General features: G+C 42.3%; 1 pseudogene; it reads left to right on the top strand.

Annotated features, from left to right (window-relative positions):
• Window positions 1-23,218, top strand: part of LOC118894509 — a 40,506-nt pseudogene that overhangs the window by 6,679 nt on the left and 10,609 nt on the right.

Genomic DNA, 23,218 nt, shown 5'->3' with positions numbered 1-23,218 from the left:
GGACCCACTTTTGTGCTTCCCATGCCTGCAACTCAGCTCTGCATGGCTGAAGGTTCTGGCCCCCAAAGGGGCTGTGCTCTAGCCAGGGTAGCACAAGCAGGGTCCCACTGAACTACAAACCACAGCTCCTCCTCAGGGTCCTGCCAATGAGAGGAGTCACCACACTGGCAAGAGAACTTGACCCTGCTGAGCAGATGGAGGTAGAACTGCTTTTCCACCGTGACGGGGGTGAGGGGGTGGGAACCCACGTGACCCACATCAGTGCCGCTTGGTACCCCCTGTGAATGGACACGTGTAGCAACCCCGGCCTCGGGTGGTCATGATTATATTGACTGAAAAAACTGCAAAAATTCTCAACCTAAAAGTTGAGAGTTATGTTTTATTTGGCAGACCTTAGGAGGACTTCAAGCCCGGCAGGCAGCCTCTCAGATAGCTCTAGGGACTGTTCCGAAGAGGGAGAGGAGGAACCAGGATATATAGGAGTTTTGCAACAAAAATCAGATAAAGAAAACCAGACACCAAGTTAATTTAGTGCTTTTCCATGTATGGGAAGATGCAAGAGTCAGGGCTCTTTGAAATCATTCCTTTGATATGCACCTTAGCTATGTAGGGCGTGTATCCTGTTCTTCCCATCCCCAGTCCCCTCAGGGTGTGCCGTTGGGGGCAGCTGTAGTGGCTGATGGCTTGATAGCCAACATCCTTTGTTTGCTGATATGGCAAGCAGCATTCTTAGTCCACAAGTAACAAGAGTCATACCACCAGGTAAGCTACAACCTGCAGAGGTGACCAATGAGGGTGAGTGAAATTTAGAGTAAGTAGTGGAGCAGAGAGAGGATAAGTACCAGTTGTAACCAAGAGATCAGCTGCATGAATGGGGACTGTCCAATAAGCTCCTTCTGTTTCCCCTCAGAAAGAGAGACCTCCAGGAGCCAAGCAGGAGCTGCTCCCTGGACCTGTGGACAAGAGAATTTGTACAGTGAAGTGGCCATGAGACTGTGCCTCTCATATCTCCATCTGCGGGAGTGTGTTTGACCATCACGATTTCCCTCAGGCCGCTCACAGTCAGTGACTGAGCACAACAGGGACCCCAAGGTGGGCCTGTACCCTGGAGACATGGGACTCTTCTGACAGGCAACTTCAGCTCAAGGACTCCTCATCAGCAGAGCCAGAACTTTTTTAGACGTGCACTGCCCTCTGAGACTTCGTGTCTACCCTTCCCCCTCCTTCTTTCTCCTCCACACAGCCTGATGCTCTCCCAACCTCTTCCTCCAGCTTCCTAACTGGTCCCCTCTCAGGTCTTTTCCCGGTGAATCTCTTGGGGTCTAACCTCATCTTGGCATCTACTTCTTGGAAGACAACAAACACAAACATTATTGCTATTGTGTATAAAACATAGTTCTGAGCTTCTTGGCAACCAAAGGAAAAAGCCTGTATTATTGTGCAATAATCATTAGTGCTCTTCATCAAATAATTCCAGTTCCCCCGCTTCCAGGCACATTGGTAAGATCGCTTCCTTGAAATAAGTTGCTCCAAGTCAATAAGGTTCTTGGGATCCTTTTTATAACCTTAACCCAGCCTTTCCTGACTAATATACATTGGTTCTTTTTATCTAATTCATTGTTTGCCAATAGCCACACTACTGCCATTTTGGATCAGACTATTCTTTGCTGTGGGAGACAGAACTTTGCATTGTAGGATGTTTAACAGCATCACTGGCCTCCACTTACTAGATACCAGTAGCCCTCCCACAGTTGTGACAACCAAAAATATCTCCAGACACTGGCAGATGTCACCTAGGGAACAAAATCACTGTCAGTTCAGAATCACTAACATAACTAATAGCAGCAAAACTTCTTCAAAAAGAGATAAAGTTTAAAATGGAATTATATAAATGCTCAATTAAAACCAGACGGTAGGGACTTCCCTGGTGGCGCAGTGGTTAAGAATCCGCCTGCCAATGCAGGGGACATGGGTTCGAGCCCTGGTCCAGGAAGATCCCACATGCCGCGGAGCAACTAAGCCCGTGTGCCACATCTACTGAGCCCGCGCTCTAGAGCCCGTGCTCTAGAGCCCGCGAGCCACAACTACTGAGCCCATGCGCCACAAGTACTGAAGCCCTCACGCCTAGAGCCCGTGCTCCACAACAAGAGAAGCCACCGAGCACACTGCAACAAAGAGTAGCCCCCGCTCGCCACAACTAGAGAAAGCCCGCACGCAGCAATGAAGTCCCAACGCAGCCAAAAATAATAAAATAAATAAATTTATATATATAAAAAAAAAACAGACGGTAGAAAGAAGAGGAGAGGAAAGAAGTAAAGAACAGGTACAGCAAAGAAAAAACAGTTACCAGCATGGTGGATATTAATCTGATGATACCAATAATCACTTTATTTTATTTTTTTATTTTGACTGTGCCGTGAGGCTTGTGGATCTTAGTTCCCTAAACAGGGATCGAACCCGTGACCCCTGTAGTGGGAGCGTAGAATCCTAACCACTGCACAGCCAGGGAATTTCCCCCCAGTAATCACTTTAAATGTGAATTGTCTCAAGCGAATGAGAAGGCAAGCCACAAACTGGGGGAAATATCTGGGAACCCTCTGCTTTCTGCTCAGTTTTTGCTGTAAGCATAAGACTGCCCTAAGAAATAAAGTATATTTTTAAAATAGTTTAAAAATGTAAGTGGGCTAAAAACACAGATTAAAAGACAGAGATTGTCCAAATGGACCAAAAAAAACAAAACAAAACAAAAAACCTTCATCTAACATCATATTTAACAGTGAGAAACTGGATGTTTTCCCCCGATAATTGGGTACAAAGCAAGGATGTCTTTTCTCAACACTCTTGATCAACATTGTACTTGCAGTCCTAGCTACTGTAACACAAGAGAAGGAAATAAAAGATATGCAGATTGGGAAGGAGTTACAGATGACATGATTGTTCATGTGGAAAATCCCAGAACAACTTCTGGAGCCAATAAACAGGTATAGCAAGGCAGCAGTTCATACTGATATAAATAAATGATTAAATAAATAAACATGGATTGGCCTAGAGATTATCACACTAAGTGAATTAAGTCAGACATAGAAAGACAAATACCATATGATATCACTTATATGTAGAGTCTAAAATATGATACAAATGAACTTATTTACAAAACAGAAACAGACTCACAGACATAGAAAACAAACTTATGGTTACCAAAGGGGAAAGGTGGGGGGGGGAGGGGATAAATTAGGAGTTTGAAATTAGAAGATACAAACTATTATATATAAGATAGATAAACAACAAGGTCCTACTGTATAGCACAGGGAACTATACTCAATATCCCATAGTAAACTATAATGGAAAAGAGTATATCTATATGGAGCTGGAGGACTCAGACTCCCTGGCTTCAGACTATACTATAAAGTTACAGTCATCAAGAAAGTATGGGGCTTCCCCGGTGGCGCAGTGGTTGAGAGTCTGCCTGCCAATGCAGGGGACACGGGTTCGAGCCCTGGTCTGGGAAGATCCCACATGCCGCGGAGCGGCTGGGCCCATGAGCCACAATTACTGAGCCTGCGCGTCTGGAGCCTGTGCTCCGCAGCAAGAGAGGCCGCGATGGTGAGAGGCCCGCACACCGCGATGAAGAGTGGCCCCCGCTTGCCGCAACAAGAGAAAGCCCTCGCACAGAAACGAAGACCCAACACAGCCATAAAAAAAAAAAAAAAAAAGTATGGTACTAGTTCCCCAGTGGCCTAGTGGTTAGGATCCCAGGCTTTCACTGCAGTGGCCCAGAGTTAAATCCAAGGTTGGGAAACTGAGATTCTGCAAGCTGCATGGTGTGGCCAAAGAAAAGAAAACAGTATGATACTGGCACAAAAACAGAAATATAGATCAATGGAACAGGATAGAAAGCCCAGAAATAGGGGGTTTCCCTGGTGGCGCAGTGGTTAAGAATCTGCCTGCCAATGCAGGGGACACGGGTTTGAGCCCTGGCCCAGGAAGATCCCACATGCTGCGGAGCAACTAAGCCCAGAGTCACAACTACTGAGCCTGTGCTCTATAGCCCGTGAGCCACAACTATTGAGCCCACGTGCCACAACTACAAAAGCCCACGCACCTAGAGCCCCTACCCTGCAACAAGAGAAACCACTGCAATGAGAAGCCCGTGCAGCGCAAAGAAGAGTAGCCCCCACTCGCCACAACTAGAGAAAGCCCACACACAGCAACGAAGACCCAATGCAGCCAAAAATAAATAAATAAAAAAAAATTTTTTTTTAAAAGAAGAAAGCCCAGAAATATGGTCAATTACTCTAAAACAAAGGAGGCAAGAATATACAATGGAGAAAAGACAATCTCTTCAATAAGTGGACAGATACCTGTGAAAGAATGAAATCAGAACATTCTCTAACACCATACACAAAAATAAAGTCAAAATGGATTAAAGACCTAAATATAAGACTGGATACTATAAAACTCCTAGAGGAAAACATAGGCAGAACACTCTTTGACACAAATAGCAGCAATATCTTTTTGGATCCACCTCCTAGAGTAATGAAAATAAAAATAAACAGATGGGAACTAATTAAACTTAAAAACTTTTGCACAGCAAAGGAAACCATAAACAAAACAAAAAGAAAACCCACAGAATGGGAGAAAATATTTGCAAACAAAGTGATTAACAAGGGATAAATCTCCAAAATATACAAATGTTAGTGCAAGTTCATGTACCCGGTGCACAGTGAGGCCAAACAAACCAAATGTCAGAGTTTGGAGCAGAGAAAGGTTTATTGCAGGGCCATGAAAGGAGACGGGTGGCTCATGCCCTAAAAAGCCCCGAGCTCTCTGAAGGGTTTCAGCAAAGCATTTGTAAAATCCAGGTGAGGGAGTGGGGGTCCCAGGGTAAGTGATCAGCTGGTACACACTTCTCTGATTGGCTGAAGGTGAGGTAACCAGGCAGTGTCACAGGGGTTAACCTTATCAGCCCTTAGGCTCCAGGAGGCTATGTGCTCATGGTCATCAGGTAGTTAACATCTTCCATTTAATGGGGGGTTTTCACTTCTGTAAAACAACTCAGGAAATGTGCATCAAATACTGTTATCTAGGTACTTCAGAGAGGAGCTAAAGCAGAGGATATGGGGGAAGGCCTGTCCCGGGAAAGACCCATAGGGTTCTGCTGGGTTACACAAACAGCTCATGCAGCTCAGTATCAAAAAAATAAAAAACCCAACCAAAAAATGGGCAGAAAAAAACAAAAAAATGGGCAGAAGATCTAAATAGACATTTCTCAAAAGAAGACATACAGATGGCCAAAAACGCACATGAAAAGATGTTCAACATCACTAATTATTAGAAAAACGCAAATCAAAACTACAATGAGGTATCACCTCACACCGGTTGGAATGGCCATCATGAAAAAGAATACAAATAATAAATGCTGGAGAGGGTGTGGAGAAAAGGGAACCCTCCTATACTGTTGGTGGGAATGTAAATATTCTCCACTATGGAGAACAGTATGGAGGTTCCTTAAAAAACTAAAAATAGAACTACTGTATGATCCAGCAATCCCACTCCTGGGCATGTATCTGGAGTAAACCATAATTTGAAAAGACACATGCACCCCAATGTTCATAGCAGCACTATTTGCAATAGCCAGGACATGGAAGCAACCTAAATGTCTATCAACAGCTGAATTGGTAAAGAAGATGTGGTGTATAAATAAACAATGGAATATTATTCAGCCATAAAAAAAGAATGAAATAATGTCATTTGAAGCAACATGGATGGACCTAGAGATTATCATATTAAGTGAAGTAAGTCAGACAAAGACAAATAACATATGATATCACTTACATGCGGAATCTAGAAAATTGATACAAATGAACTTATTTACAAAACAGAAACAGACTCACAGATTTAGAAAACAAATTTATGGTTACCAAAGGGGAAAAGTGGGGGGGAGGGATAAATTAGGAGTATGGGATTAACATACACACACTACTATATATAAAATAGATAATCAACAAGGACCTACTGTATAGAACAGGGAACTCTTCTCAATACTCCGTAGTGAACTATATGGGAAAAGAATCTGAGAAAGAATGGTTATATGTATATGTATAATTGAATCACTTTGCTGTGCACCTAAAACTAACACAACATTGTAAATCAACTATACTTCAATAAAAAATAAAAATAAAATAAATTAAATAAATACATAAATAGGAAAGAAGTGATAAATCTCCTTTGCAGAAGAATTCCAGATAATTTATGTAGATATTCCCCTGTGTTATGGGTTGAATTGTGTCCCTCAAAAAGATATTTTAAAGTCTTAAACCCCAGACTTTCTGCCTGTGACCTTCTTTGGAAAGAGTTTTGCGGATGGAATCAAGTTAAGATGACGTCATTAGTGTGGGCCCCAATCCAATGTAACTGGTGTTCGTATCAGAAGAAGAGAAGGCCGCAAAGACAACAGGGGGAGAACACTGTGTGCCAGTGGAGGTAGACTGGAGTGATGCATCTACAAGCCTGGCAATGCCAAGGGTCGCCAGCAGCACCTGATGCCAGGAGAGAGGCATGGAGCAAATTCTCCCCTAGAGGCTTCAGTGAGAACATGTGGGAGAATAAATTTCTGTCACTTAAAGTCACCCATTTATGGTACTTCGTTACAAAACCCTAGGAAACTAAGTCATTCATCAAGGAGCTAGAGCATAATTCCCCAGTCCTTAAGTGTGTGTTGGGCATAGTGGTTTCCTTCCAAAGAGCACAGTGTGGAAAGGGGGAAAAGAGTAACTTTCCGATGGAGAAACCTGACAGACATGACCTCAGCCAGGTGATCAAGGTCAGTATCAACAGAGATAACTCATGTTGATAGTGTGCACCTTCATATGATACAATGAATATTGGACTTTATCTTTGTGGTCTTCCTCGCAAGAACCCATAACTCCAGTCTAACCATGAGAAAAACACCAGACAAATTCCAACAGAAAAACATTGTACAAAAGGGACTCATGCTCCTCAAAATCGTCAAGGTCATCAAAACCAAGGAGAAATTCTCACAGCCAAGAGGAGCCTTAGGCATGATAACTCAGTGTAACTCAGTGTAATGGGATCTTGGATCAGAAAAAGGACATTAGGCAAAAATTAAGGAAATCTGAATAAAGCATAGTTAATGATTAATGATTATTTATCAATATTGGTTCATTAATTGGAGCAAAAGTACCATATTAACGTAAGACGTTAATAGTAGAGGAAGTTGGGTATGTGGGAACTCTCTGTACTAGCTCCTCAATTTGTATGTAAGTCTACAACTGCTCTAAAAAATAAAGCGTATTTAAAAAAAAATTTTTTTTAATGACAAAAAAAGCCAATGCTGCAAATATGTCAGTATTCTCCAAACTATAAAGGTTGACAGATTTTTTTTTAGAAAAGAGATCAAATTTTCTCTGGTGCTCACTCAAAGAAACTTTGGCCTTGGCTCTTCATACCAGTGCTGGTGGTCACTGTAACAGGGCCACTTGTCTTCTACTGAAGCTTTGTGTTTTTCGTGACAGGACTGTTCCCTGTGTCACTGTAGATGAAAGATCAGGGCCAGAAAACCGATCTGACCAGGTGATCTCTTAGGAATATGCAGAAGTAATAAACAATTCTAGGTAACACACAGAACTTGCTATGTAAGCATTTTAATTATAATGACTCTTTTTATCCTCACAATATCCTTATAGAATAAATATCATTAATTTCCCACATTACATTATGGAAACTAGGGCACAGAGAACTTTAATAACATGCCCAAATCATATAGCAAGTAAATAACCTAGCTGGGATTCGAACCCAAGCCAGCTAGCCCCAGACTCTGGATCTAGACATTATAGCATACTGTGGGAAGCCAAAATGTAATAGAGAATTTCATGATAACTTATGAAATCAGGGGAAAAGCGTGGCTGGAGGGATTATGCAAGTCATAATAAACTATTCCAAACCTGTTACTATACATTTGTACAGGAAGCATAACATAGGGATCAAATCAACTATACTTCAATAAAAATAAAAAATAAAAAACAAAGCAAAACATAGGGATCAAAAATGTGGGCCCTGGAACCAGACTTCCAGAGCCTAAATCCCAGCTCTGCTACTTACTTGCTGTGTGAACAAAGCAAGTTACCTTCTGTGGTAGCCAGAATAACGGCCCCTTCAAAGATGTCCATGTCCTAATCCCCAGAAACTGTGAATATATTAGGTTATATAGCAAAGGAGAATTAAGGTTGCAGGTGGAATTAAGGTGGACTAATCAGCTGGCTTTAAGATACGGAGGTTGTTCTGGGTTATGCAGGTAGGTCCAGTGTAATCACAAGGGTCCTTAAAAATGGATGAGGGAGACTCAAGTGAGATTCAGTCAGAGTCAGAAGAGATGTGACAATAGAAACAAGATCGGAGAGATGCTGTATGAGAAGAACTCGACCCAGCATTGCTGGCTTTGAAGCTGGAAGGGGACCATAAGGCAAGCAATGCAGGCAGCCACTAAAAGCTGGACAAGGTCAGGAAACAGATGTTTCCCTAGATCCTCCAGAAGTAAAGCAGCCCTGCCTGCACCTTGATTTTAGTCCAGTGAGATCCATTTCAAACTTCTGACCTCCAGAATGCTAAGGTAATAAATGTGTTGTTTTAAGCCACTGAGTTTGTGGAGTTTTGTTACAGCAGCAATAGGAAACTAATACACCTCTCTATGCCTCAGTTCCCTCATTTATAAAATGGAGAAAATAAAGTTATCTCATAGGGTTATGGTGATGATTAAAGAAAATACAGGTAAAACCCTTGGAAGAGGGCACAGTACATAGTAAGTTGCTCAAGAAATGCTAGAAAAATACTAAATATAAACAGTTGAGGGAAGGAACCACAGTGGATGCTAAAAATATTAGGTGAAATATTGTTCAGGAACAGGATGTCACAATGGTGACCAAAGGTTACCCCACAGTTTACATACTCATTGCAAAGGGGGAAGTGACTTTATGATGGAGAAATCTGCAACCACCACCTAAGCTCAGTCTTCAAACATAACATCACTGAAGGTGGGACCCCAGACGTTGATGTTCCTCCTGATAGGATGCAATTTAAAGTACAACATTGACTTTGAAATACTTCTTACTAAAAAAAGTTAACCTGAGTCGAATCAAGCTACAGAGCTGACTTTCCATTTGCAGGAAATGCAAGGAATAGAGGAGGAAGTTAAATAACAACATGAAGAAACATTGAGATAAATCCTGTACGTGGGGATACTCTACAACTGTCCTTTTCTCTTCAAAACTGTTGTGTCATGAACCAAAAAAAAGGTTGTGAAGAGGTGGTTCTCGACTCTACCCGTCATTCAGGAGCCCAGGCCTCTCCCATCTGTGATGCTGCCATGGTTCACACTCCTCCTATAAGGAAGGAGAAGGGGGCAGGATGTTGTGGGATGGCTTTTAATACCATGCCTTAGAGTGGCATACTTCAGCTGCCACTTACATTTCTTTGGCCATCACTTCACCTGGCCCGTACCTAACTGGAAGAGAGCTGGGAGATGGGCCTGGACTCTTGGGAAGGTCAAGAAAGGGGTATGGTGACCATCCAACCCGACTCTCCACACACATTAACACCACTTACCCCCAGTAATGCAGCGCTCAGCGTGGCCTCTGCCAGGCAGTCCTAAGCCATGCACACCTTCATTGCCATGGTATTCCTCGCTCTGAGATGGACCAGCAATCCAGGGTCCTCCCTTCCCCCTTCACCCCACACAGCCAGTCAGTCACAAATACCAGTGTCTCCACCTTTACATATCGCTAAATAACCTTCACCTCTCCCACTGCAACTGCCAGAACCTAGTGCAACAGACTGTGGTCTGGCCTCCCTTCATGCAAAGATCCTGCTCTTGGAGGAGCGGGCGGGAGGTGGGACTATATTCTTGTAACAGGCGGCAAGTGAGCAAATAAATGGGCAAGACAACTTAACTTGCTGTGAATAAGCCAGAGACTGAAATGGTAAAGAATGACTCTTTGGGGTGAGGAGGAGGAGCGAATTTATATCGGGCTGTCAGGGAAGGCTGCACTGAGGAGGTAGCTGTGGCAGAGAGAATCATCCAGAAAAGCAATATTCCTATTTCTGTGTGCTGTTGCAGAACCCTGCCACTCCCCCTTCAAGTGGTAGAGCCTGTGTTTCCTCCACTTGAACTTGCACAGGTGTTTCTTTTTGTTTGTTTGTTTGTTTTAATATTTATTTATTTATTTACTTTTTGGCCACGCAGCGTGTGGGATCTTAGTTCTCTGACCAGGGATGGAACCTGCGCTCCCTGCAGTGGAAGCCCGGAGTCTTAACTGCTGGACCACCAGGGAAGTCCCTGGACAGGTGTTTCGACTTGCAAAATTAATAAAGTACAATAGAAGCGATGCTATGTGACTTCTTAGGCTGGGTCATAAAAGACATCACAGCTTCCACCTGACTCTCTTGGGACCCCTTGAACAACCAAGGTCCCTTGCCTTCAACCCTGGTTTAACTAACAGACGACTGCCAGCCCCAGTGTGCCAGCCATGGAAGAGAGCCATCTTTGAAGCAGATCCTCAGATCTCGGTTGATTTGCCCCAGCTGTTGCCATGTGGAACAAAAATGCATCTTCCTCATCAAGCCCTACCCATATTACAGACAGATAATAAGCGAAATAGATAACTGCTGTTCTGAAGCCACTGAGTTTGGGGGTGTTTCATTAGGGAGTGATAGTACTGAGTTAAGTTCTAAATACTAAGGAGCCAGCCATGAAGAAATCTTCACAAAGCATTTTAAGCATTGCTAGCAACAAATCCCATGGCTCTAAGGCAGGAACAAACTCGGCACACTGAAGGAGCAGGTGAGGCCATGTGGCTGAGAGGGAGAGCAATAAGACGTGTGGCTGGAGAGGAAGGCTGGAGCCATATCATGCAGAGCCTCGCGCACTGTGGTGAGAAGTCTGAAATGTATCAGAAGTTCTGTGGGAGCTTTTGGAGGGTTATGAGCAGGACAATAGCGGGATGGGCTTGTCCCTGAAAGATGGCTCTGGCTGCTCTGGGGAGAGTGATCTACAGCAGGACAAGAGTAGAAGCAGGAGGACCAGTTAGCACATCACTGCAGTTGTTCAACACGAACACAACGGTCACTAAGCGGTGAAGAGAAGAAAATAGATTCTGGGCATATTCTGTAGACACAACAGGCCTTGTTCTTTTGTTTTTAATGAATTTTTTTTTAAAGTATAGTTGATTTACAAAGTAGTGTTAATATCTGCTATACAGCAAAGTGATTCAGTTATATATATACACACACACACATATATATACCTTCTTTTTTTAATTTTTAAATTTTTGATTAAATTATTTATTTATTTATTTATTTATTTTTGGCTGCGTTGGGTCTTCGTTGCTGCGCACAGGCTTTCTCTAGTTGCAGCGAGTGGGGGCTGCTCCTCATTGTGGTGCGCGGGCTTCTCATTGCGGTAGCTTGTCTTTGTTGTGGAGCACGGGCTCTAGGCACACGGGCTTCAGTAGTTGTGGCGCATGGGCTCAGTAGTTGTGGCTCACGGACTTAGCTGCTCCGTGGCATGTGGGATCTTCCCGAACCAGGGGTCGAACCCATGTCCCTGCATTGGCAGGCAGATTCTCTTTTTTTTTTTCCTCTTCAAAACATTTTTTTTTATTATGAAACATATCATACACACAGAGAATTATTTAAAACTTACATGTTCAACTTAACAACTAGGTATAAAATAAACACCCTTGCCATATCACCCAGGTCAAGGCAAGAACATGGCCAACAGTCCAGAAGCACCCCCAGTTATAATTATTTTTCAGTTGAATTAGTTGTCAACACTTCAGATTTGGGAGATTTTATATAAAAACCCATTTTCTGGCCTCTCTTGAAAAATCAGACAATGCAGTCGCACTGGACCCACATCCAGCAGGCAGATTCTTAACCACTGTGCCACCAGGGAAGTCCCTATACCTTCTTTTTTTAAACATTCTTTTCCATTATGGTTTATCATAGGATATTGAATATAGTTCTCTGTGCTATAAAAGGACCTTGTTGTTCATTCATTCTGTATATAAAAGCTCACCTTTGCTAACCCCAACCTCCCACTCCATCCCTCCCCCAACCCCCTCCCCCTTGGCAACCACCAGTCTGTTCTCTATGTCCGTGATTCTGTTTCTGTTTCATAGGTTCATTTGTGTCATATTTTAGATTCCACATGTAAGTGATGTCATATGGTATTTGTCTTTCTCTTTCTGACTTACTTCACTTAGTATGATAATCTCTAGTTGCATATACAATAGGCCTTGTTGATACACAGGATGAGAGGTGAGGGATAAGGAAAAATGAAGGTGAACTTCTAGTTTTTTCTCTCAAGCAGTCAGGTGGATAACACTGCTACTGGTTGGAAGGGGAGGACTTGGGGAGGAGCAGGGTTGGGGTGGGGAAACTTCCCTTTCCCTCAGGATATCCAATTTCAATGTGGTTGTAGAAAGAATTTCAAGCTGCTTAAACAATGTTCACTAAGTTATGGGGAGGCGAGTATAGAGCTTCCGGGTCTGGTGGGGTTGGAGATTCTGATAACTACTTGACTTTCCTTAAGAGCTCCTTTCTGTTTGTTTGCCTATATAGCTTTGAGATCCTCCATGCAGAGTGTGGTTATTATAATTACTATGGCAAAGATCCCAGTTGGAAGCTAAAACACACCCAGAGGAGGAAACTGAACTCAACATGTAGGGGACCCAGCCAAGCACTTTCCCCAAACCGGATTCCATTAGCTAGTCTGGAGAAGAGTCCCTGAGTGACCAAGAGAAGGGGACCAGGCCTTAGGTGCCTACTGGAAGAATGGCTAAGAAGAGTCAGGGGAAAGAAAGATGAATTTCTGGAAGGACTCTTAATATAGGCAGAAGACCCAGACTGTTGGAAGCAGCTGCTGGGTCTCCTATGGGGAGAGGGAGGAGAAGGGGACATGGGGCTGCCCAGCAGCAGAGGAAGCAATCTCAGGCCAAGCCACACCTAGATGCCTTCCTTAAATTTCCTCTCCAGCCCGAGTTCCAGGAGCTTGCCTGATCCACTCAATTCCCTCCCTCGTTGGAGGCATCTCTGAAGCTCAGAAGGAAACTGCTCTTCACCTGGTCTTCAGTGAGGGTCATTCACCTCCAGGCTTCATGGAAATCACCTCACAGGACCCCGGGTTGGACGGGTCAACAGAGGGAAACAGGGTATCCAGCCAGGTTCTCTATACAGGCAAAGGATAGGCAATCACAACAGCAGGGACAAGGACACTCAGTGACCTGTATTGTCTTTGTTGATTCCCACTCAGAGTCCCAATTCTACTGATTCCTCTCTCCTGTATTTTTCAAGTTTGCTTCAACTTTCCACCCCATTGTCTCCTCCATGGGCCCACAGTACTTGCTGCCCAAATACTACTTCTTCCCACTCTCTCTCCAAAATATGGTAAAGGGTCTCAAGATTAACCATGAGCCATCAAACAGCCAAAGATAACTCATACCTGGGAATTGCTTCATTTATTCATTCAACAATTATTTATTGAGGTCCTACCATGGGTGACTGTTAAGGAGGTTATTGCAGTAATCCAAGTAAGAGATGATGGAGACTTGGGCCAGTATGGTAGTAGTGGAGGTGATGAGAGGTGGTTGGATTCTGGATATATTTTGAAAGATAGAGCCAACAGGATTCCCTGATGGATTGGACGTGAGGTACGAGAGACAAAAGAAGAGAAAGATGCTTCCAATTTTTGGGCCTAAGCATCTAAAAGGGTGGTGTTGCCATTTTCTGAGAGAGGAAAAAGAGCAAGACAAGCAAGTTGAAAGAACTAAATCAAGAGCTTGATTTTTGGACATATTAAATTTGAGATGCTTATTTAGACATTCCAGTGGCAATATTCAGTTAGCAACCTGGAGTTCCTGAGAAAGGTTCAGGCTGGAGATAAAAATTTTCAAAACCTTATCCTGCCTTACTCTGCTCATAAGCAAAAAGAAATGTTGGAATCAGAGGGAAACTGCAGAATTTCAACCAACAAATAGCAGGAAGCATAACACCAACCAAGATATCTAGAAATGTTGTGGTTGGCATTGTTTAACAGAGTTGGTGAGCAACTTCTCTCAGAGACTGAATGAGATCATGTATCTAGAGTTCTAAGCTCCTATACAATGGGCACCATCAGTGAAAGTGTCTGCAGTGGTCCCCTGCCCATAGAGACTGATGTAGGAATAACCTTACCCCCCTAAAATGGAAATGGACCAATGGCCTTTCTAGATCTCTTCTCTCGCAAGGTCAATATCACTATTTAAAACCAAACACCCTTTCCTCCCTCAATAAACTTTCTCCTCTCTTCCTTCACCTTGGCCTATCCCTTCTCCTACTTAGAAAATAAAAGCTACCATCCACATTAATGAGGACAAACAGAGGGTAGGGGTAAGGGAGTAGGGAATAAAGCATGACCATACCTAGCAATAACCAACCTTAAATTTCTTGTTATGTGTATTTTATTTTATTTTAATTTTTTATTTTTGTCTGGATTGGGTCTTCTTTGCTGCGCACGGGCTTTCTCTAGTTGCAGTGAGCGCGGGCTACTCTTCATCGCATTGCCCAGGCTCCTCACTGCAGTGGTCTCTCCTGTTGCAGAGCACAGGCTCTAAGCGCACGGGCCCAGTAGTTGTGGCGCACGGGCTCCAGAGCGCAGGCTCAGTAGTTGTGGCACACAGGTCCAGCTGCTCTGCTGCATGCGGGAGCCTCCCAGCCCAGGGATCGAACCCGTGTCCCCTGAGTTGGCAAGCGGACTCTTAACCAATGCGTCTCCAGGGAAGTCCCTGTTATGTGTATTTTAAAAAAAAATTTTTTTTGCAGCTTCTGGAATTTATTTGGATTTGCTTCTTTTTTTTTTAAATGTATTTTATTGAAGTATTGTTGATTGACAATGTTGTGTTAATTTCTGCTGTACAGCAAAGTGATTTAGTTATACATATATGTACATTCTTTTTCATATTCTTTTCCATTATGGTTTATCATAAGATATTGAATATAGTTCCCAGTGCTATACAATAGGACCCTTTTGTTTATCTATTCTATGTATAATAGTTTTTATCTGCTAATCCCAAACTCCCAATCCAACCTTTCCCCAACTCCCCCTCCTCCTTGGCAACCACAAGTCTGTTCCTTAAAATAATTTTTTAAAATTATTGTTCTGTTTTAAGATATTTGCTGTCAACGTAATTGTCCTTTTATTGTTGGTTACTTGTTTTTCTTTCTGGATGCTTGGGTGTTCTTTCAATCTCTTGGATTTTTTTTTAATAGACATTTTCAGAGTTTTAGAGTCACAGCAAAATTGAGGGGAAAGTACAACGAGTTCCTATTTAACCCAGACCTCTACACACACACAGACTGTCTTTACTATCAACATCAGTCACCAGAGTGGTAGGTACATTTGTTACAATCGATGAACCTACATTAACACATCATTATCACTCCAAGTTTATAGTTTACATCAGGTTTCACTCTTGGTGTTGTACATTCTATGAGTTTGGACAAATGTACAATGCTATGTATCCACCATTATATTATCATACAGAATAGTTTCACTGCCCTAAAAATCCTGTGCTTCACCTATTCATCCCTCCCTCCCCAATAACCCCTGCCAACCACTCATCTCTTTACCATCTCAATGGTTTTGCAAAACTTTTTTGCATTCTTCTGGAATGTCATATACTTGGAATCATACAGTATGTAGCCTTCTAGGATTGGCTTTTTTCACTTAGTAATATGCATTTAAGTTTCCTCCATATCTTTTTACAACTTGATAGCTTATTTCTTTTAGCACTGACTATTTCATGTGTTAATGTACAATGTACACATTGTGTGATGTACCATTGCCTGCTTACCCATTTACCTACAGCAGCCTTCAGTAGTTGATCATGCATCTGTGTTGCTCTCAAGATGCTATTAATGTAGTCTCCCTGTCTTCAATCTTCTGCAGTTTCCCTAAAAAGACTGTAGGTTTGGGGAATTCCCTGGCGGTCCAGTGGTTAGGACTTGGAGCTTTCACTGCAGTGGCCCGAGTTCAACCCCTGGTTGGGGAACTAAGATCCTACAAGTCATGCAGCACAGCAAAAAAAAAAAAAAAAAAGACTAAGTTTAGATTTATTTTTATTTATTTTTATTTATTTTTATTCTTGAGATTCATTCTGATTTCTGAACCAGAGAGTTCATATTTTTCACCAATTCTGGAAAATTTCTCAGGCATTTTGTGTTCGAATAATATCTCTTTTCTATTTTCTATATTCTTTTCTTCTGGAGCCCAGTTGTCTATGTGTTAGACCTCTCATTGCATCATTCATGTTTCCTAACATCTCTTTGTTTCTCTGTTTTGCATTCTGAATAATTTCTGCAGCTGTATCTTCTAGTTTATTAATTCCCTCTTCAGTTATATCTAATTTGCTTTTTGACCTGTTCATTTGGTGTTTTATATTTTTTAATTGTAAAAACACATAACTTAAAATTTATCATCTTAACCATTTGTTAGCGTACACTTCAGTAATGTTAAGTGTATTCACATTGTTTTGCAACCAATCTCCAGAACTTTTCCATCTTGCAAAACTGAAACTTTATGCCCATTAAACAACAACTCCCCGCATTCCCCTCCCCCTGGCAACCACCATTCAACTTTCCGTCTCTATTAATTTAACTAATTTAGATACCTCATATAGGTGAAATCATACGTACGGCATTTGTCTTTTTGTGACTGGCTTATTTCACATAGCATGATATCCTCAAAATTCATCCATGTTGTAGCATGTATCAGGATTTCTTCCTCTTTAAGGCTGAATAATCTTCCATTGTATGTATATAGCACTTTGTTTATCCATTCATTAATTAGTTGACACTTGGCTTGCTTCCACATTTTACCTATTGTGAATAATGCCACTATAAACATGGGTGTGAAAATATCTCTTTGAGACCTTGTTTTCAATTCTTCCAGATACATACATACTTCCAGAAGTGAGTTTGCTGGATCATATGGTAATTCTAGTTTTAATTTTTTGAGGAACTGCCATAATGTTTTCCACAGAGGCTGTAACATTTTACATTCCTACCAACAATGCACAAAGCTTCCAATTTCTCCATATCCTCATCAACACTTGTTATAAAGCACAACTGTCCTGGATCAACAAACATAGACAATTTTGAAATTCCTCATTTTTAAAAAAATTTAATTAATTAATTAATTAATTTTTATGGCTGTGTTGGGTCTTTGTTTCTGTGCAAGGGCTTTCTCTAGTTGTGGCAAACGGGGGCCACTCTTCATCGCGGTGCGCGGGCCTCTCACTGTCGCGGCCTCTCCCGTTGCGGAGCACAGGCTCCAGACGCACAGGCTCAGTAGTTGTGGCTCACGGGCCCAGCTGCTCCGCGGCATGTGGGATCTTCCCAGACCAGGGCTCGAACCCGTGTCCCCTGCATTGGCAGGCAGGTTCTCAACCACTGCGCCACCAGGGAAGCCCGAAATTCCTCATTTTTGAGGGAAGTCTCCAACCACCCCATTTGTGGTTAATTGTTCATTGGCCAACCTGAGCTATTGACTCCTAAATGGGGAGTTTCATGGATGTGTGACAATAACTAGTGGGAGAGTGTTTCCCCGCAGCTTCTGGAGATCAGTCCCCAGAGAAACCTGAGAATACAACTCTGGAGAAAAGTTGGAGGAGGAAGTGACTCCTGAGCAGCTGAGGACCACAGCTACTTCCTCAGGGTGACCAGAGATTAGCAGGTCCTTTGAACAGGTTTCTCTATTCCCTTCCATTCCAAGGACAAGAGTTCCTCTGCCCTTGTCAGAGAATAGACACCTGCTGTGTTCATCTAGAGGAGGATCCTAATCAGAGAATATTCAGCCTTTAGAAAATTGAATGAACTCCCTGGTGGCCCCGTGGTTAGGAATCCACTTCCACTGCAGGTGGCACGGGTTCAATCCCAGGTCATCCCACAAGCCGCATGGTGTGGACCACCCCCCCCCCCCACAAAAAAGAAAGAAAAAGAAAATGGAGACTTTCTTCGGTGGAAAGAAAGCTGCACTGAGAATCTGCAGCTCAGAACCCTGGATTTCAGTTCTGCTACTTTGGCTCAGAGGCTGTGTGATATGAAGTAAAGTTCCTCCAGGAATTTCCTTTTTCATGGAATACAACTCACTCACCCGCTCTGGACCCAAGGGGGAGACAATGGCTCTCAGAATGCTCTGAATGCCTGTTCTGGTTCAAGTGTGCCTTGCTCTTTTATCATTCATATAGAGCAGTGAAAAGTCCACCTTTATGAGAAATCTCCATTACTATGTGGTTCCTTCCACCACAGAAAGCCAGGCAAAAATATGACCATGTGTGATCCCTGCTCAGGGAAGTACATAGAAATGAAATGACTTGTGCTACAGTAGTGAGACTACTGGGTGGGAAGGGGGAGAGTTATGGGGGCATGAGAGTTTCTTTTTTAAAAGTTAGCTCAACCTTGTTGTTATAGCTTCTATTTAACAGTAATATTTAAACACAAATTAAAAATTATACAAGTCTTATAAATGAATTATTCCAGTTTATGTAAGGGAGCAGAATGTGAAAAACCCACCCACCTACACTCCACCACTCAATAATTTATTGCCTATGGCAGTAGGCTGGGTAGCCCAGGAAATAGACTGTCAGACAAACTTGTGTGCGGGTGGGTTATTGGGAAGTACTTTCAGAAACATCTGTGAGGGAATGAGAGAAGCGAGACGCGGCCAAGAGAGAAGTTAGGTTGCCAAGTAGTAGCAGGTTGCAACAGAGGCTGCAGCAATCCCTGGGGGAGCTCTGAAGCTAGGATTGCCCTTCATAACTGTCCCAAACTGAAGCAAAGAAGACACGCATTTGTACTGCATAAGAACCAGTCACTGGATGCAATCTGTCCCCAGGGAAGGGCTTAAACTTGGCAACACAGCTACGTGCAGCTGAGGGCAATGTCTGGAGAGGCACTCTGCATAAGTTGTCAGCAGGAAACATTCCTGGCAAATGGGTGAAGTGCCTTGGTCTTAAGAAGGTGCATCTGGATGACACTACACAGTATCCAGGACACCCCTACCCTCGTACTCCCTTCCCCGGAAACAAAAGCCATGACAGTTAAAGGTGTATCCCTCCAGAACTGGGTTTTTGAATTCATATATATTTTCATACATGGGCATATACGTATATAACTTTTCTTTTTTTAATTCAAGAGATTCATAAGGTATACATTGTTCTGTTGTTTTCTTCACTTGTATTGGAGATCTTTCCATTAAGGTACAAATAGCTCTCTTTCTTGCTCTCTCTCTCCTTTTTTTAGACAACTGCATAATATTTCATATTGTGGATGTTCAATTTTATCGAATGCTCTTTTGACATCTATTGGAATGACAATATGGTCATCCTCAAGCTTATCTGAGTCTCAGGATTGTTCAGATTGAAAATGCATGAGCACAGAAAAGAACATTTTAAAAAATGATCAGTGAGGAGAGCTGCCTTATCAGATAGCAAATCACAGTAAAAGGCAATAGTAATTAACACAATATGGTATCATAGAATATCCAAAAACAGACCCTGTGTATATATGAAAATACATTTAGTTTATAATAAAGATGACACTTTCTTTTTTTAAAAAAAATATTTATTTATTTATTTGGTTGTACCAGGTCTTAGTTGCAGCTTACCAGCTCTGTAGTTGCAGCACATGGGCTCCTTAGTTGTGGCATGAGAACTCCTAGTTAAGGCATGCATGTGGGATCAATAGTCCCCTGACCAGGGATTGAACCCAGGCCCCCTGCATTGGGAGCATGGAGTCCTAACCACTGCGCCACCAGGGAGGTCCCAAGATAGCACTTTCAAATCAATGAATTGGAATGAGTATTCAGTGCCTGGTACTGGGCAACTGAATATTTGGAAATTAAGATATATTCTACCTCACACTCTATACTAATAAAAATTCCAGACAGATTTAAGAGAACAATATAAAAACCCATAAAAGTATTATAGGAAAATAAGAAAGTATTACCATAAACTCAATTTATAATGGAAGGTTTTCCTAAGTATGAAATGAAACACAGAAAACATGAAAGGAAAATTTGGCAGTTTTTATTGCATACATTTTAAAATCTTCTATGCAACTAAACACAGACACACACACAAAATAAAAAACAAGATTAAAAGACAAGTGATAGCGGCTTCCCTGGTGGTGCAGTGGTTGAGAATCTGCCTGCCAATGCAGGGGACACGGGTTCGAGCCCTGGTCTGGGAAGAATCCCATATGCCGCGGAGCAACTAGGCCCGTGAGCCACAACTACTGAGCCTGCACGTCTGGAGCCTGTGCTCCGGAACAAGAGAGGCCGCGACAGTGAGAGGCCCGCGCACCGCGATGAAGAGTGGCCCCCGCTTGCTGCAACTAGAGAAAGCCCTCACACAGAAACGAAGACCCAACACACCCAAAAATAAATAAATAAATAAATAAATAAATTTATAAATACAAAAGACAAGTGATAAACTGGGAAAATCATATAATTGTCCAAATCACTAATACACAGGATATTCAACCAATAAAGAAGAGACAGTCACAAATTGTAAAAGATAATAAATGTGTAATTTATAGAAGAGATATAAACATCCAACAAAGATACGAAAAGTTACTCAACCTTCCTAGTAATCTGAGAAATGTGAATTAAGACAACATAATACAATTTGGGGGGAGGAGGGCAGAATTATCAACAATTTAAACATCCGATAATATACATTACTGGCAAAGCTATGGAAAAATGGGTGCTGTATTTTATTGCTGAGCAGAAAATAAATTGGTGAAGTCTTTGGAAGGGCAGTTTAGCAAGTTCTATCCAGAATTTAAGTGGATAGATCTTTAGCCCTTAAATTCTGCTTCTCTAAATTGATCCTAAAGAAATACACATGTACACAAGTTAGTACATGCAATTATATTGAATGCAGTAGAGTTTGTAATTGAAAAAAAACTTTTTGAAATGACCTAAACATCCATTAATGAGAACATTTAGTCAAATTACAATACATTCATGATACAAAATTAAACAGCAATTTAAAAGTGATAGACCGGACATTAAGTCTTCAATACACAGTGTTAAGAGAAAAAAGCTTGGTCATATGTTTAAATATATGTACCCATGCATGTCTACAAATACAATAAATTTTAACAGTGGTTATAAACTTGGGAGGGAACTGGTATTGACTGGCCCTTAGGTGAAGTGATCCTTTCACTTTTATATGTAGTTGTCTGTGTGATATGAAAATTTTACACTGAGCCTACATTACTTTTGTGATTTAAAAAACAACTTAAAAAAGGAAAAGGTAGGGACTTCCCTGGTGGCTCAGTGGTTAAGAATCTGCCTGCCATTGCGGGGGACATGGGTTCGAGCCCTGGTCCGGGAAGATCCCACATGCCAATCCCACGTGCCACAGAACAACAAAGCCCGTGCGCCACAACTACTGAGCCCACGCGCCTAAAGCCAGTGCTCCGCAACAAGATAACCCTCCCCCCCACCGCTCACCGCAACTAGAGAAAGCCCGCGGGCAGCAACGAAGACCCGATGCAGCTATAAATAAATGGAAAAGGTAACACCTACTGGTAGAAAGGATATAAAGAAAACTGAATCACTTTGCTCTGTACAGCAGAAATTAACACAATATTGTAAATCCATGATATGTCAATAAAAAAGAATAATTATTTTTTAAAAAGAAGAAAAATCAGCTGTAATCTCATATTAAAAGAAAAATCTGGGGCTTCCCTGGTGGCACAGTTGTTAAGAATCTGCCTGCCAATGCAGGGGACACAGGTTCGAGCCCTGGTCGGGGAAGATCCCACATGCTGCGGAGCAACTAAGCCTGTGTGCCACAACCACTGAGCCCGCGCGCCTAGAGCCCGCGCTCCGCAACAAGAGAAGCCACCGCAATGAGAAGCCAGCGCACCGCAATGAAGAGTAGCCGCCCACCCCCCCTCCACCCCCCGTCACTGCAACTAGAGAAAGCCCGCGCACCAACGCAGCCAAAAGTAAATAAAATAAATCAATTTTTAAAAAATTTTAAAAAGAATAATCTGTCAACATTTCAATGTTAATCTTTTCAGCTCCTTTTTTATGTATGACTAATTTTTTAACCTAGTTGACAGACTGAATGGTATTCAAATTCTGTTTATCCTTCTTTCTTTAACTTTCTCTGGAGCTTATCTCTAGTCTGGAATTCTCCCTCTTCCTTTGAAGTCACTATCTTCATTCAAGCTCTGCCTTTGGGTGAAAGACAAGGCCACTAGCTCAGGAAGGACTCTCCCTTGCTGACGACTTTAAACTCCAGATCCTAGCCCCAGGGCACAGGAATGGCCCAGCAGGAGTCACTATCTTCAGACTGCTCTGGGGCAAGCAGGAAGAAAAGGCATTCCAAGGTGCAGGACTGATTGGGCTTGAGGATCAGAAAAGGGGACTGAGGACCCCTGGCTGTGGCTGACTTTGATTATTGAAAAGAACTACTCAAAAGACAACAATTAGTAAAAGAAGTATCCCCAGGTGAGACTGGTCACTGCTTCTGCCAGGATCAGGACCCCACAGAGTCTAAACTTTGCTCCCTTTAATCGGGTTGCAAGGTGGTGTGAACCGGAATAAGGGCGTTTACTGCACCATGAGCTCTGGCAGTCAGGGATTCCTTAACACTTGAGCCTAATTCAGGAAGGAAAGTGTTTACCTAGACCACAAGGGCAAATCTACATTTCTGGTTTAGAAAAGACCCTTGGAAAACGCTCCTTTAAACTTAACCGCAGGAGGAGCAGGCCAAGCTTCGGTCAGAGTCTTAGCCAGAAAACTACTCCTTAGGGGTTCCAGCTGCGCCTGCGCAGGACTGCATCTGCTGGGGTGAGCAGAACCTGCCCCGGGTGAGCGGGCCCTGACGTCTGGAGAAGGAGCCCCCAGTTATGCTAGCATCTGAACTTTAGATAATAGTGATCTTGTACACTATGGGATAAGAATCCATGGATAAATTTATAATCAGAGGAAATAAACATTTAGTATACAAGAGTCAATAAGGAGATGAAAATCCATTACAGAACCAAAAATGAAAGTTACCGAGATTGGTTCAAAATCCCTTAACAGTAATCATTTTGCAATAGCTTCATATATCAAATCATTATGTTGTATACCTTAATATAATAC

The sequence above is a fragment of the Balaenoptera musculus genome, chromosome 4, assembly GCF_009873245.2.
Source record: "Balaenoptera musculus isolate JJ_BM4_2016_0621 chromosome 4, mBalMus1.pri.v3, whole genome shotgun sequence".
Lineage (NCBI taxonomy): Eukaryota > Metazoa > Chordata > Mammalia > Artiodactyla > Balaenopteridae > Balaenoptera > Balaenoptera musculus.
This window is presented reverse-complemented; position numbering and strand designations above follow the sequence as displayed.